We start from the raw sequence: 17107 nt of genomic DNA on the forward strand, positions 1-17107 counted from the left end.
TTTTACTACAACGTTTACTTTCTAGGTTTCACAGTTCTTCAGTTTTAATACTATAGCGTTTTAAAGTTAAACAACATTTAAAAAAATCTTAAAAAATCTCCAGTGCTGGTGCAGTTGAATGTAACGTTCTAAGGGTTTAGGAGTTCATTTTCCATTCTTCACTCACGAGTATTATTAGCAACTATTTCATACTTATGAATAAAATATAGAATAAGTGCATAATCCTAACTAGTTTATTGATAATTTTATTTGCAAAAAAACAAAAGGATTTAAGATGTAGTTTAATTGGTTTTTCGAGGTGTCTAAAGTTAGGAGTGGATTGGATTACAGTCCTAGACATAAAGAATCCTATTGTCTCTTTTTAGAGGTGTATTAAGAAATGTAACATTTAAAGTCTTGGAAACACTTAGGAAAATTACATCTTAAATTCTAGTTTTTGTGGAAAGTGAATATATTCAAAGAAAAGGAATTTAGAAATACATGGGTACTCTTGTAATTTGTATTGTTTTATCTGATGAAGATCTAATGTGCACTTACTATCTTAGTTTCATATAAATGGAGACAAAGAAATGCAGTGTGAAAGTCTATTATACATATTTTGTAGTGTTAGACACTATTGGACAGATATTCCAGGTGCTGTCCTAAGTGTTGAGATTAATGTTAATATTTATATTAGTTGCTGGAAATTATATATTAAAAAATAAAAAGTCCAGGTAATCTTGCCCATTGTTAGGAGTTAGTTACACAGATTTTGGCGGAAATTTAGATCTTTTCAGGTAAATTGTAATTTTCTCATGTATATTCTGTATTTGATAATCAACTACCTTTGTACTTGACATGATACATTTCTAAAAGTCTTTTGATGAATTGACTTAAAAATGTGTTTTAAGTTTTTTCTAGTTGAATTGAGAATATATTTAGTCAAAGCAGTAGTGATTAAAAACACTTGTTGATTTAGTATAGCTAGGCAAAACAAAAAGTTGTAATGTTTTTATACCAGCTTTGTCTTTGTGTTGGCCATTTAAAATTTTTAGACAAATTTTTTTTGTGCCCAGGTCACAGTAAGGTTTTTCTAGGTTATCTCCCATTCTTTGAGCTGGTATGCCCAATGAGTGTGAATAAATTTCTGTATTGACCCTGGTGACCAGTGATTAAGAAAAGTTGATCTGCTTTTTAAAAACCAGCAAGGAACAATCCTCCCACAATCTAATGCATTCTAGGGTCAGTTAGAAATGATTTGTTGATTTGCCTTGAAGTCTTTATGTCAGTAAAAATGATGAAAACATTTCTGTGAATTATGAAGGGTTCTCTATGGTCAGATGAACTCTGGTTTGGAGGACAGCATGAGTGGAGAGGAACAGTTCCATCAATTCAGAGAAAGGTTCTTGGTGAGATGAGACCTGTACCCTTAGGAGGCCCTCCCTGAGTTCCCAGGCACTCTTGAGTTCCACTATGCTTTGTTCATGCTTTTATTATAGCATGTGTCAGATTGTCTTGGAATCGGTAGTTTGTGCATCCTCCACTACATTTTCAGTCCCTTGAGGAAGAGGCTCTATCTTTTCTGTGTATACGTGGTAGTTCTAGAGAATGGGGATTTAACAGTTGAATGAATGAAGGAAATATAAAAAATATAGGGAAGTAATGGGACAAAGAAACTTGCAAAGTATATACAAGGTATGTTAACACATGTTGAACTTTGGAAGGTGTTTTTCTCTCTTTGAGAGGCAGTGATTACAAGAAAAATAATGATCAAGGTGAACAAGTTCAAGGTTTCTCTTAAGATTGAAAAGGTGCAGCCATCAATATTCATGTTTGTTGTTTCAGGCAGCTAGAGAGAAGTTTGGTGAATCATCTGGATACCTAACATAGTATCTCCTTAATTTGATTCAATGTTGATATTGATGATCATTGTACAAAAATAAAAGGAGGGGAAAACATTGGAGAGAAAAACCTCTTAACTGAAGTGTGTCTAGTTACAGTTAATGAGTTCTTTACTGGAATAATTTGAGGTAGGTTTTGAAGCTAAACTAAACCGAAGGAAGTAGTGTCAGTGTGATTGTGAATCATTTATTGGGATGTTCTTCATCATTCCCATAAAATGATAGGGTAAATGTAAATCAGTAAATCCAGTAATATCTCCAAAAGTGTAGCTTGTAAATTTCTAAGATGGTTGCATGGCTCCCTGTCTTGCCACAACACTACTACTTGGCACAAAAATACCACAAAAAAGGTGTGACAAAAAGACATTAATATTAAAGTGCCCACTATTTTCTAGATGCTTCATTTATTTGTTTGTTTGGTTTGCTTTTTATTGTGATAACATTCACATCAAAGGCTTTATTTTTAATGATTGTAAAAACCACCCTGAGTCCACCAGCAGATGAGTGGATAAACCATTGGGGGTACACACATACAGTGGAATATTACTCAACCGTTAAAGGAATGAACTATATGACACGGATGAACCTTGAAAACATTGTTCTAAGTGAAATAAGCTAGACACAGAAGGAGAAAAATTGAATGATTCCATTCATAGGAGGTACCTAGAATAGGCAAATCCATACAGACAAAAAGTGGAATACAGAGGTTACCAGGGGTAGAGGGAGGGAATGGAATGTTAAATGTTTGATGTGTACAGAGTTTGTGTTTGGGGTGATGAAAAAGTTCTGGACATGGATAATGGTGATGGCTGAACAACATTTTGAGTGTGCTTAATGCTACTGTATTATTGTATACTTAAAATGGTTAATTTTATGTATGTTTCCCAATATAAAAAGCTTCTAACAGTATCATACTCTGTAAACCTTTGCAGATAAGGAAGCTTTCGTTCAGAATGGTTAACAACTTGCCCACGATTATCCAGCTAGGAATTTGTAGTCAGAATCCAAACTTAAATTCTGCTTGACTCCTTATTACCTACTGGTCTCCTGGATGATTAATGACCTAGCAGTTCCAAGAAGAGTGAGTTTAATTGAATCAGAAAGGTATATTTAAAAGCAGATAATTGTAGCTTTATGGGAGGTACAATATGATGCCCCAGACTGACTGAAAGATGTCTTTGCAGATTTCTTTCTCTGCCAGAGCTAATAGTGTGTGTCCTAAGGGGCAGTATAGTGGTGTTTCAAGAGTGTGGTCTTTGGTTCCAGTTCTGAGCTGCCAATTTCTGCACTGGACAAGTTATCCTTGGTGTCTAAGTTCCCTGTCTGTAAATTAGTGATCATAATGACAGTGTTCATTCAGTCAGGTTGTTAGGAAGATTAAGTGAAATTAATTAAAACAGGTGGAAACCTTAGAACTAAACCTGGCACAATTGTTTGGTAAGTGATTTTTAGTTATTGTGCCAGTATTGTTTTTAGGAGTTCGGGAACTTACTCATTAATGGAACTAAACGCATCTCAAGTTTATATGCTTGAGACCTGTAAGTAAAGGGAATGGTGCTACATTTGCTTTATCGATTTCCATTTATTTAGAAATGTCTATTGTCTAATGTCTACATAACACAAGTAATATGTGTTCAATTTAAAATACTTAAATGCTTTAGATGTTTGTAAAATGAAGGCTTTCTTGATCCTTGTAATCTCATTCCCTACCCTTAACAGTTTCTTACATATTGTTCCCAAACTTTCCAATGTATTCATATGAATATGCATTTATACATACATTTTACAAAAATGGGATCAAGTTGTTCCAAAACAGTTTTTTTTAAGGTCAATACAGAGAGCTCTATTTCATTAAAAAATAGCTGATATTTCTTTAGGGCTTTGTGCTTGGCATCATTCTAAGTGCTTTCATTTATTTACAGTTTCTGTAATAACTATATTATGATAGATGGACATATTACAACTATTTGGTGGCAGAGTAAGGATTTGAATCTGGGCCCTTTGGTTTCAGAGCCCCAGTCTCTCAGCCCTTGGTGTGTGTGTGTGTGTGTGAAACCCATGAACTATCAGTGATTTTAGCATTTCTTAAAGAGTTGTTAGATAGCAACAAAGTGTGTGTGTGCGTGTGTGTGTGAAACCCATGAACTATCAGTGATTTTAGCATTTCTTAAAGAGTTGTTAGACAGCAACAAAGTGTGTGTGTGTGTGTGTGTGTGTGTGTGTGTGAAACCCATTAACTATCAGTGATTTTAGCATTTCTTAAAGAGTTGTTAGACAGCAACAAAGTGTGTGTGTGTGTGTGTGTGTGTGTGTGTGTAAGTGAAACCCATGATCTATCAGTGATTTTAGCATTTCTTAAAGAGTTGTTAGACAGCAATAAAAAACCCCAAAAATAATATGCAAGAAGACTGGATGTAGTCTGCCCAGGCTAAACCATGTGGCTCTTTATAGAAAAAGTCTGCCACTCCCTACTCTAAACATCACAAGGTTTTGTTGAGTAGAATATGTAGTAACTCTGTGATGGGCAGTGTGTTCTCTCTTCAAAAGACGTGAACCTCCTTAGATATCTTTGAACATTTGTGACAACTTTCTGTAAGGAGAATTGCTGTTTCAAGAGCCTGCACATTTCAGGTTTTAATAGATTCTGTCAGGCTGCTTCTAGAAAGTTACCAGTTTTTTAGTTAAATCACCTTTATTGAAGTATAATTTATATATAATAAAATGCACACATTTGAAGAGTACAATTTACAGTTTTGACAAATGTATGTATCTGTGTAACCATCACCACAATCAAGATACAGCATTGCTGATCACCTCAGAGCCCTTTTATGCTCCTTTACAATGAGATTTTTCCTGTTCAAGAATTTCCTGTAAAAGGAATTACACAGTATATACTCTTTTGTATATTGACTCTTTTGTGGCTTCTTTCATCCAGCATGTTTTTGAGACTGATGTTCCTTGGTTCAGTAGATTCTTTTTTATTTCTGAATAGTATTCCATTGTATGAATATACTATTTTTTATTCAGTTACCTGTTGATGGACACATGATTTGTTTCCAGTTTTTGACTTATTAATAAAGCCGCTATGAACATTTGTCTTATTTGTGGATACATTTTTAAATTTCTCTTGGGTAAATACCTTGTAGTTGGATTGCTGGGTCATGTGGTAAAGATTTAACTTTATAAGAAACTGCCAAACTGTTTTTCCAAGTAACTGCGCCATTTCACAGGAAGAGTTACTGTTTCAGTTGTAGCTGTACAGGGGTTACAGTTTCTCCGTGTCCTCACTTGGAAGCTTGATAGCACATCTTTTAAATTTTGTGCATTTAATGAGTGTTAAGTATCTCATTGTAATTTTAATTCCTATTTCCCAGGGGATCAGTGACACTGAATATATTTTCACATGTTTATTGGCCATTTGTATATGTTTTTTGGTCAGACCTTTTGCCTATTTTAAAAATTAGGTTGTTTGTTTCATTGAGTTGTAAGAGGTCTTATGTATAGCCTGGGTCCTCTATCAGATAGATGTTGCAAATATTTTCTTAATTTTCTACTTTGACTTTGTGTATTATTGACAATATATAGATCAAGTAATGTTAATACTGGAAGCGTAATTAAAAGTTTAAATTCTGTTTAATTGTTGAGAGTGAATTTATTCTTAACCTGCAGTATTTTGGTTCTTAGTATAATAAACTGTTATGTGTTTGCAGAAACATGGAAATGAAAAAGATTATATAGATAGTATTGGCTATGTGGCTTGGGGGATTTAAATTAAACTAACTAGTTTTGAAGGTGATAATATTTAGTAATGTAAATTTTCAATTTTGGGCAATTAAGACCTTTTATTAGTGAGTTAAACTTTTTCTTAAAAATGTCATCAAAGGATAAATGAGAATGTGAAAAGTAACCTTGATCTTAGAATCTACCATGTAGAAGTAATAAGATTGCCAAGCTTAGTCTATTTTGGCAGTTAAGTAAATTTTTGTTACATAAACATGACTTTTTAGAGTACATATACTTGATTTCTGTACTATTTTATTTCTGATAAGTATCAGTTCTTTCTTTGGCTCAACAGCTAATTTACCCCCACAATAATTTTCAGTTTTTCTTCATTATGTAAGTCAATACATGACCTTTTCTGCTTTCTATTTAATAAAGGCAGGGGAGCAGACCTCTGGGCTTCTGCTGGGTGTCATGCACCAGTGTGCTGATCGTGTCACAGTGCCCCGCTCTGTCTCCCCATGGCTGTCAGTTGAGGTAAGAAGCTCCTAAAGTGGGCATTCCAGGCAGTCTACCGAACAGTCCAAACTCTCTTAACAAGTCTTAGCTCTGAAGGTTTTCTTCTACTGTTCCCCTATTGAATTAGTCTCCAGGAGGTTTCACATGGAGAGTCTGTGCTCTTTCCTCTTTCTGGAATGTCTCTTGTACCATTTAAGTCTTATCTTAAGATGCTGTTTAGCCTGTTTGGTTCAAAACACCCCTACCCCTCTTCCAACCAAACTAGACTGCTTATGTCCTGCTTAGAAATAGACACCGCAGCAATCTTTTGTATGTTTTTCTCTCTTCCTCTGCCCTTCGTTTTATGCTCTTTTACTCCTCTACATAGTAGAGGTTATAAAAGGGTTTTGTACATAGTAGATAGAAATATATTTTGTATGAAATTGATTTAGAACCAGAGTCCTGAAAACTTGGGTGATCTTTAATAGCAACTCAGTAAGTAATTACTAAAATGTCCCCCACCTTGAAGCAGAGCCTACAAGATTCTGTCGACTGAGTTTCGCGTGGCTTATTATATATGTGTCTCACCCTGGGACTCTGCTACCAGCTGTTAGGCTCTATCATACAATTCTCATTTACATCCTTAATATACTGTTGATAAAAGTCAGAAGAAGGTTTTAAAAACTCTGATGGTGGAAAAAACTGAGAAGTATAAAATAATGATTCTGCAGATTTTATCTCAGGATTCCCTTAGTTGCATTCATGCAAAGTTAATTTCGTATTTCCAGATGTCTCAAGTAAATTTTTAAAAAGTGTTAAAAAGACAAAATATCTTAACTATTTTATCCATTCTAGTACCTTGATTTTTGATACTAAAGACAATCGAAAAAGTGCTTGTAAGCAAAGCACCCAAATTTAAGAAAATCAGTTCATTTTCTTTAAACAGTGAAAGAAGTTCAGTCATTAAAATGGCGTTTGTATGTTCTTGATGCCATAGCCAATAGTGAAATGTCATTATTCTATTTGTAGGTACATGAGTACCCACAGATTTATTGAGAACCTGCCCTGTGCCTAATAAACATTCAGTCTCTAAACCAAACATTTTACTTTTGCAATTCTTTAATCATGCATTTTAATTATTTAAAAATAAACACCATTTATTATTTGTTAATTGGGAAAAGTATCTGTCCTTTGAGTATTATAAAAGGTTCTATTAAGATGAACTTTTACATTTTTTAACAGTCTACTGATGGTGGAAAAAGCTGCAGTGTATCCTTATAAAATTTTGATTTAACATGTTTCCATATTCAAATTATTTAGTAGTGGAAGTAAAGTTTGCAAAATTGTTCTTAAAATCCCTAATGGGTATTATGAAATCTGTTACCATGAAAATATTTATGGTTCCAAAAGGTTTGGAAATGCCCTTTTAGAGTAATCAAAATGGCAGAAAATTTTGCTTTTTGCTTGAAAAGGCTTAGAGGAAGGAAATAATGAGTTGTGCCACCTTGCCCCAGAGGTAAGTTTGCCTCGCTGGAGAATCTTAGCCTGAAATACAGAGCTCAAGTTAGGCTATAAAGAAACTTTCAAAGGGGGACTTCCCACTGGCACCTGGGTATTGGGCAAAGAATGTAGGCTCTGGGCTGTAAAACTAATTGTATAGTTTAAACTACTGCTGCCATTAAATTAGTTGTATTTCTTTGGCAAGTAGCTTTTGTGGATTTCATCTTCATCGCAAAATAACCAAGATTAACGAATAATGAACACCTTGGTGATCACTGAGGATTTACCATGGGCCTTTGAAGAGGATAGCTCTGGTTTGCAGGTGAAGAAATAGGGGCTTGGTGAAGGTAAGCAACTTAAGTAGGTCACATGGGCAGTAGGACCAACGCTTTTGCTGCCTGTAAGGTCTTTTTAGAGGACCTCAAATACTGGGATATGAAGTGCTTGATGTCTGTTACCCACTTAAAAGTAAATTTCTGGAGAGTTTGAGAAATACCGGACTTGAGTTCACATTGCCATCACAGGTCATTGTGATTCTCCCTAGCTGGCACTTAATTGGGTCGTTAAATTACACACATTCCTCCCAAATTCTTTTTATCAATTAATTCATAAAACATACTAATACTGATTATAAGCCTATTTTTTATTTATCTGCATCATAGGCATGATGGTACCTAAAAGCTGTTTAGGGTTATGATGTATCTGACTGAACTAGGTTTATAGTCAGTCAAATTGGGATATTGTGATTTATAATTAGAAGTTTATATTTGGTCTTTGCTTCTTGAGCAGAGCTCCTAAAACCGTTGGAATTTCTTAAGTGGTAAGACCTGTAAAGGTGTGTTTTGATGTCCACAACAAACCCCTTTCAACCATACCTGAATTCATGTTAAAGAAATGACTTCTGGAAAGCACCTGAGGTCGGGGGCTGATTGCCACAGAAACCAAAAATATGATTAGAGGGTTGGAGCTTTGAGACCACCTCCTACCCTTACCTCTGGGAAAGGGAGAAGGGCTGGAGGTGGGATTCAGTCACCAAGGGCCAGTGATTCAGTCAGTCGTGCCTGCATCGTGAAGTCCCACGGAAACCCAAAGCACAGGTTTCAGGGAGTTCCTGGGTTGGTGGGCGTGTGGGGGTGCTGGGAGAGTGGCAGGCCCAGAGAGGGCATGGGAGCCCTGCACCCGTTCCCACGTATCTTACCCAGTACATCTCTTCCATCTGGCTGTTCCTAAGTTATATCCTTTTATAATAAATTGGCAAGGAAACTGTTTTCCTGAGTTCTGTGAGGTGTGCCAGCAAATTAATCAGACCCAAGGAAGGAGTTGTGGGAACCTGCTGCTGGTTGGCCAGAAGCAAAGGTGGCTGCCTGGACTTGGAGTTGGCATCTGAGGTAGAGTAAGAGCAGTTTTGTAGGACTGAACCCTTAGTCTGTGGGATCGCACACTGTCTCTAGGTAGATGGTGTCAGTATTGAGTTAAATTGTAGGACACCCAGCTGGTATGGCAGACCTGTTTGGTGTGGGCAAAGCTACCGCTTATCTGGTAACCGAAAGTGTTAGAAATGATGTACTACAGAGTATTATGTGTAATGTGAATGAAAACAATAGTTTTTCTTTATGCAGATCTACAATGGTAAGGTAAAACTTAATATTCCCCAATTTTTCCTGTAGAATTTACACTTGTACTTAAAGAAATAAAATACTTTTCTTTACCATTTATCTGTTGTTACTTGTTATCCACCAGCAGCATGTAATAAAACAGCTAGCTGTACCATGTACATTTTCTAGAAAAATTTCCTCAGTATTTATTGGGTGCCTCAGTCTTTTACCCATTAGGACTGTTCAAATGGTGAGATATGTTCCTTCTTACCCTCTAGCAAGAGACATTCTATATTAGTGAAAATACCAACTTTTAAATCTAGACTACTAAGCAAAAAGCCATTTCTTTTCTAGCCTCAGTGTCTAAAAATCCTAAATGTTAGGCACTTACCCTAGCCTTCTTATTTTTCTTTTCACACATAGGAGTGCTGGGATAGACTTTTTTTTCCCCCTGCCTAAAAACCTGAGAATTAGCCTGGAAATTGCAGGGATATAACTGTACAGATTACACAGCCGGTATCCCTGTAATTGATGAACTCTTACTACATTTCCATAGGAATTTAGAGGCTCAAAAATATATTCTCAGGGCTTAAGTATTGTGATAAGTGTTGGTTTGGTGACCAACAGAAATTAGAAATAATTCAATAGATCATATGGTTGGTAAAAACAAATACTGAAAAGTATCATTGACTGTAAATAATACTGAGGGATTTGGAGTTTCTAGTACTTCAGCAGTTTATTTGTGGTAAACCTTAAGTATAGGAAAATCATAAATGGTTTATGGCATATAACTGCTCCTACCTTCTTTACTTCCATCTTTTTCTGGAATTTGTGTACCAAACTATTTGTGTACCAAACAAGATACAGTACTACATCTTGTTCTGAAACTATTCTTAGGTAGCAAATGAACTTCAGGACCAAGATGAACCGGAGGTTTCTGAAGGACTCACTCAGGCAGTTCTGTTTGTGTCTGTAGATTAAAGAAATGGCACAGGGAAGCCTTTTTACCTCCTTGTGTGCACTAAACTCATGTACTGAAACTACCAGGTAGTGGTTACTTGGTTGTAGGATGCCTGGAAATTCTGAGAGGTTCTGTATATGCTTTGGTTCTGTATATAGTTTGATCTGCTCAGTCCATTTTCATGATTCTGTCTTGTGAATATAGAGGGAATTGTGTCTTATTTCAAGGTTAGGATATAAAGCCAGTGTGTATCTAACAATAGTATTTCAGCAGAATTACCCATGAAAAGTTCTAAAAAGATACCATATCATAAGTATCTTCTTTTTAGGCCCCAAACCAGCACATCTTTCCTGTAGTATGAGGACAGAGCCCTGTCTTCTGCTGAGTACAGGGTTGTCGGTTTGCACTTAGGGGCTGGTCCTATATGAACAATACTTAATCTTTGAGCACTAGAGTCACCGAGTGGCTTTAGAATATGATGTCAGATGTGCAGAGTGGGTTATGGGAGCAGTAGGTTCCTGTCACCATCTCATGGTCACTTAGGCTTCTGTGGTGGGTGGTTCTCCATGTATTTATCTGAATTGAATTTCTCATAAAATTTTGCACAGTGTATATTGTTAAATTTGTGTTAGATGTTGGCTTATTTGAAGTATAAGGTTTAAAATACACTTCCTAGAAGAAGAACATCTGGCCTCAGACTTAACCTTTTCAATCTTTTAGCTTGTATCAAATGGAGTGTAGAAATAATATGTATCTTATGTCACATCTTTAAATTATAACAAGTTGTATATCATAGTTTTAGTTTCTGGTACATTATTTTTTTGTTTCATTTCCTCTCCAACAACATCTCAGTAAATTTGAGTACATATCGAACATAAGGAGGGTTTTGCTTATAAAATAGATTTATTATGGTTTTCAAAAGAAAGCTTTAACTTCTAGATGTCAGTTTAGTTAATCTGTTTTATCTGTTGTTCAAGCAAATTCTTTAAAATATGATAGTTCAGTTTTCCAACTTGTATAAGTTTATATGGCCATTTCTTTTCTAAGACGTGTCTTTGAAATTGATAGAACTTTCAAAGAAACACAGGAATGCTGGTCTGTAGATTCCATGTTGAACTTACGAGTTTAGTTACTCTTCTCCTGGAAGGAGGAAAATGGCAATAGTTTCATGGAAAATACGTTACAGCAGTGTCTATTCACTTTTGCCGTGACAAGTCACCATTTTTTGTCATTCAGCTAAGACGGCCACATCACTGTAATCTTCCTGTGCCTTTTAATGATGCTGTGTCTTTTTAGTGCTACTTAAACCAGGGCCACAGATACAATCTGTATTTTTTCTCTTGTTTTCCCCTATTACTTGTCATTGACGCATGCTTCCTAAAGACTTTTGAACACAGATGCTTTGATATGTAGATACTTTAATATGTAGACGCATGTGCACAGGATCCACTGGCCTTGAGGCGCTAAGTTGCCTATTGTATCTTACACATGCGTGTCTCTCACAGAATTTAGGATTTTCAAAATGCCCCATATATTTTTATTGACTGGCTTATAATACCTCTATTTCTGTCTTTCCCAAGTCCTTCAAACTGGAGTTTCAGAAGTTTCTTCTAGAATTTTCCAAGTCTTTTGGGTCCAGAGGTACTAAACTTTTGTGTTTTTGTCATTTCTCTCCTTTTTAAGTAAAAATTAAGTCCTAGGAGGTGAAAAGGTCCCTAGAACAATATTTTTATTTTATCTTTCATTTATGGGGGTAGGGTGAAGTGTGAGTATATGAGGAGTTGGTTGGTAGGATGGGGTTTCTTTAGATAACAGGAGGGTCCAGATGAGTGACTATGGCCATTGATGGTGTCTTCTTACAGTGGTAAAAGATAGGACAGATGGGTGAAAACAAGCAATTTGTTTAAAACATTTGGTAGGCAGTCTCTTAATTTGGCATAGATGTATGGCAAACTATAACAAATATCCCTCAGGTGTTTGTTTTTTTAGCTGCAAAAATGGTAGTTTCTAGGCTTTCCATTCTTAAGACTTTTAGAAATAGTATAATTTGAATATATTGCTCTTTTGAGGTTCTCTTCTGGGCTAATGAAAAGATGGATTGTCATCGATTACTGATATTGGAGATTGAATTCTTACAGCAGGAGACTCCATTGGTGTCTGGATATTCTTACAGTAGCTGTTCTCAAAGTGCTGTGTATGGACCTTGGGGTTTGTGAGGGCAAAACCATTTTGGTAAGATGGTGCTTGCGTTTTTGTTTTTTTTTAAACTGTTGACATATGCACCATGGTGGAAGAGCAGTGGAAGGTAAAAATTGTTGGCTCTTGGAATTAAAAAGAGGGAAAAAGCCAGTTTTATTTGAGAATTCCTTGATGAAGTAGTAAAAATTATTTTTATTAACTTGATCCTGCATGCATACTTTCAATACGCTGTGCAGCAGGATGGAAATGTGCATAAAGCGCTGCATGGTAAAGTGTGATGGGTCTTGGAGAAGCACTTACATGATCGAGTTGCAGGCTGCACTTGTTGCTTTTTCATGGAGAACATTTTCACTTGAAAAAGGGGTTGACAAACAAACTGATTATTCAGATGGGTGGCAAACATTTTCCGTGAAGGGAGCCTTCAAGAAAAAAATAAGAATTTTTGGAAAAGTTGTACCTGTCTCCTTGAGCTTTATAAGCTTCTCAGTAAATACTGATAACTTCTGATAAAATCAGTAGGTTTAATATATATGACCTTTTTGTAAAAAAATATATCCACCTCTGGAAAATCAGCATAACTCAGTGAATGAGTATTTTTCAAATGAGGAATGATGACATGAAATCATGCAGGATTAAAGATCTGTTCAAAGTGCATAGACCAGTGAATTTTAATGTAGCAGAGTATGAAACGTTTATCGCTGCAGTTTCGGAGTCCACGCTGTGGCTAATCTTTTAAGAAGCCACCCCTGCTTACAGAAGAGGAGTGCTCGTCCTGAGGAAGCTCCTGGGTGGGACTGCAAGCCAACAGGCACTTTTTGGTGTAGTGCCAAAGCATGAGATCCACAGTTACCTCAAGGCTGTTCAGATATGCTTACCTTTTCTAGATTTTCTTCATATTCTTCAACCAGAACAACATATTAGAACAGAGTGAATGTAGAAGCAGATGTTAGAATCCAGCTGTCTTCTATTAAGACAGATATTAAAGAAATCTACAAAAATGTAAAACAAGGCCACTCACTGATTTTTTTTAAAAAGGAAAATAGATTTAAAAATAAAATATGTTAGTAATAGGCAGTAATACTAAGGCTTGCTATTATTATTTTTAAATGAGTTATTTAAGATTATGACAATTTTTTATTTCAATATGCTAAATAATGATAGATACAGCCCCTGTAAGCTACAGCGGTCCTGGGACCACGATGGTCAAGAATGGTGTGTGTGTTTTTTTGAATTTTCTACCCATTCTGTCTGTCTAACATAACCACTAAAGTGAGTAATTATCTTAGTCTATAGTATACATTCCAAATTCTTTGACATTATGGTGGTTCACTTAGGCCTTTATCGTACCCTCTTTGTATCTCTTCCTTTTCCTTCTCATATGAGTGCATCTGTTTAATTTGAGTGTCTCTCTTTTCTCCATTCACACAGCTATCAACCTAGTCAGAGCCTTACCACTTCATTCCTGGATTACTTCAGCACTCCAGTGTTTTCTAATATGATGGTTTTCAAACTTGAGTGTTGAATGGAATCCCAGGGTTGACTTGACTTTAATTTTATTAATATGTTCCCTAAAAATGTACAGATATAAACTTATGGTAAAACCAAAGCAAAGTTACATATTAAACCAGACAATCAAATCAGCAACACATATTTACTGATGCTATTTTGTTAAAACTGAATAGCCAACATGAGAGCTTATAATAGAATGCCATAGCCTCAGGATCATTTGTATAATAAATCTATTTCTTTAATTTGGCTTAATAATACTAGCAGAGAGAATAGCCATTTGTATTAATGTGTGTTAACTTTAGTCTTTATTTGTTCAGGAAGTGAGACTTAGTAGTTAACCTGAACAGTGAGACCTAGCAATCCTTGAATGCTGGCTTTAATGCCAACTGAATATTCTGAAAAGCTGTGTTGATCCTTGGAGCCTTGTAGAGTTACTGAAATCTGCATTGGATAGATGTTAAATCTGGTTGCTCTTGGACTCTTCACTAGAAATATTTTACTGTGTATTTTACTACTGAGTTTGCTACTGTGCCATGGGCCTTGCAACACACACAGGGTGCTGAGTGCCTCGGCACATGTCCCTGTGGTCCTCGCCATGCCTGCCTTACCTTCCGCACCTGTTTCGTTTTTTCCTGTAGCACCCAACACCATCTTGCATACTAAAATAAACATCTCACTTTGTTTTTGATCATTTCTATCCAGATAGATTGTAAGTTCTGGGAGGTCACGTGATTTTGTCTGTTTTGTCGCTAAGTCTTCAGTTTCTATAATAGCACACCTAGCATGTGTTAGATGTTCACTAAATATCTGTTGAGTGAATGAAAGCATATTAATACTTCCCTCTGTTCAGACTGTAAACTCAAATGCTCTTTTCTATGTTACTTGCTTAATACTGTCTCCCAGATGAGACAAAGATGTATTTCTTGGTCCATTTTAAGCCACTTGGCCCTGAGTTGTATGGAAAATTCTTTTGATCTGTCTGGTCAGTACATGCAATCACAAGTACTTTCTTTTCCTGGGTTCAGAGTCTGTATTTCTGTGAATATAGCCTACAAGTGCATTATCTTTTTACCATCTTATAAGCTAATAGATTTTTTTCCCTTTTAAATTGTTCAAGTAATGTTATCTCAGTTTTAAAATAGTAGAATTATATGTAAGAATTTTCCCTTCAAATTCCTTTGAAGTTAAGGTTTATAAAAGTATCAGCCTTTTAAATTACTACCTGTTTTCTTTAACCTTATATTTTTAAATAGTTCTAATCACCTGTGCATATTTTTTGTCTTATTTCACATTTTACATAGCAGTTTAACATTTTTAATGTATTTCTGTTCTGCTAATTTTATAAAGTGGATGCCATTTTTTAAATGAGTATCTTTAGATTGTTGTATGACTTATTTCTCTTGGGAAAAAAAAAGCCTTTATTTTGGAATAACTTTAGGTTTCTGTATCCCTGATACATCGATCTAAAATTAGAGACCAGCGTTAGGGTCACTATTACCAGGACTGGTGACTTCATTCGGCTCTTGCTGGTCTCCCCCGATGTCCCGCTCTGTGCTCGGTGCCGTCCGGGGCCCAGTGCCCGCTGTCGTCTCCTTAGTCTCTCCTGATCTGTGACGGCCCCCCCAGGCTTCCCCTGTTTTCATGACTTCGTTTGGGGAGGGCTGGTCAGGAGTTTTGTAGAAGCGGCCTTTGGCTTGGGTCAGCCTGATGGTTCTGTGTGATGAGGTGGTGGGCTCGGGGGTTTAGGGAAGGGCCCACCGAGGAGCGGAGCTCTCCTTGCTCCACGCCAGGTGCCCGGCAGCAGCGTGGCCTGTCCTGATGGTTTGACCCCAGTGCCCCAGTGAAGGTGGTGGCGTCCGGGTTTCCCCGCTGTGAGTTACTCTTTCCCTCTCCAGGCCCTGAAGCCAGTCACTGAGTCTAGCCTGAGCTCTGCCTCCCAGAGGACAGAAGCACACACATGCATCCTTTGGAATTCCCCGTAAGGAAGACTTGCCTTTTCTCCCCCTTTTTCTTACTTATACTGGGGACTCATAAACACTTATTTATTAATTCGGTTGACATATCATACCTCTGTGATTTACCTTGTGGCCCACATTAGTTCCAGCGTTGGCTGGGCCGGAACATGCCTGGCCTCGGGGCCTCGCGCGTGGAGTGGGGCCTGCTGCCTCCCGGGGCTGGCTTGCTCGCGCTTTGCCTTTGCACACGCAGGTTTTCTCTCTCTCCCTTCAGGCATAAGGTCTACTTCTCTCAGGTAATTAATTTTTATCTCCTACCAATAATTATATCTATGTCTTTCTAACTTCTCTTTACCCTTACCTACAAAATCTTATTTACTGTTAATGTACTTTTGAGTTTATTAAAAGCAACGGATTTTTAACTAAAAAAAATGAAATTGTTAAATAAGACTAACAGCTGCCCTCTATTTTAAGCATAAAAACACTATTGCAGACCGTTGATTTTTTTCAAAATAGGCAATTTTATGGCAGTCTTGCTATGAAGTAAAAAGACTTTTTAGTTAGGGAAGGACATCGAGAATACTGCAGTAGTATACAGTTGACCCTTGAACAATGGGGGGGTTCAGGGGTTGGGGGTGCCAGTCCCTCTGCACAGTCGAAAATCCACATACAGCTTTTTAACTCCCCAAAACTTAACTACTGATAACCTACTGTTGACTGGAAACCTTACCAATAACAGTCAATTAACACAATTTGGATGTACAAAAATGTAAGCTAGAAAAAGGAAAATGTTCTTTCAAATTGTCGCAAATCTCCAAAACATTTTCCAGCATACTGAAAAAAATCCGTGTATACATGGGACTCGTGCAGTTCAAAATCATGTTGTTCAAAGATCAACTGTATTTAAATTTTGTTGGGCAGTCAGTTAAGAGTCAAAAGTTAATGCAGAACATAAGCAGAAGCAGTTTTTCTTTTCTGGATACTTCTCCCCAGGCAAGAGTAACAAAAAATGAACAGGTAGGACTACATCAAACTCAAGAGCTTCTGCACAGCAAAGGGCACCATCAGCCAGACCAAGAGGCCTCCCACAGCATGGGAGAATACATTTGTAAACAACTCATCTGATAAGGGGTTAACATCCAAAATACATAAAGAGCTCAGATGCCTCAACCCCAAGAAACAAATAGCCTCATTACAAAATGGGCAGAGGACCTGAACAGACACTTCTCCACAGAAATACAGATGGCCAACAGGCACATGAAAAGATGCTCCACATCGCTAATCATCAGG

At 36.7% G+C, this 17107-nt stretch overlaps 1 protein-coding gene across 12 annotated transcripts in view; it reads left to right on the forward strand.

Moving 5' to 3' along the window:
- EZH2 (enhancer of zeste 2 polycomb repressive complex 2 subunit) overlaps positions 1-17107 on the forward strand; it is an 86642-nt gene that overhangs the window by 28351 nt on the left and 41184 nt on the right. Inside the window, exon 1 of one of the 12 annotated variants that reach the window (XM_073238275.1) lies at positions 7438-7945. The exons of the other annotated variants lie outside the window; for them this stretch is intronic. The gene's annotated coding sequence lies outside the window, so the exon portion shown is untranslated. Of the gene's footprint in view, positions 1-7437; positions 7946-17107 lie in introns of those variants that run through there. 12 annotated transcript variants of the gene reach the window in all.

This window comes from Manis javanica, chromosome 6 (genome assembly GCF_040802235.1).
Source record: "Manis javanica isolate MJ-LG chromosome 6, MJ_LKY, whole genome shotgun sequence".
Lineage (NCBI taxonomy): Eukaryota > Metazoa > Chordata > Mammalia > Pholidota > Manidae > Manis > Manis javanica.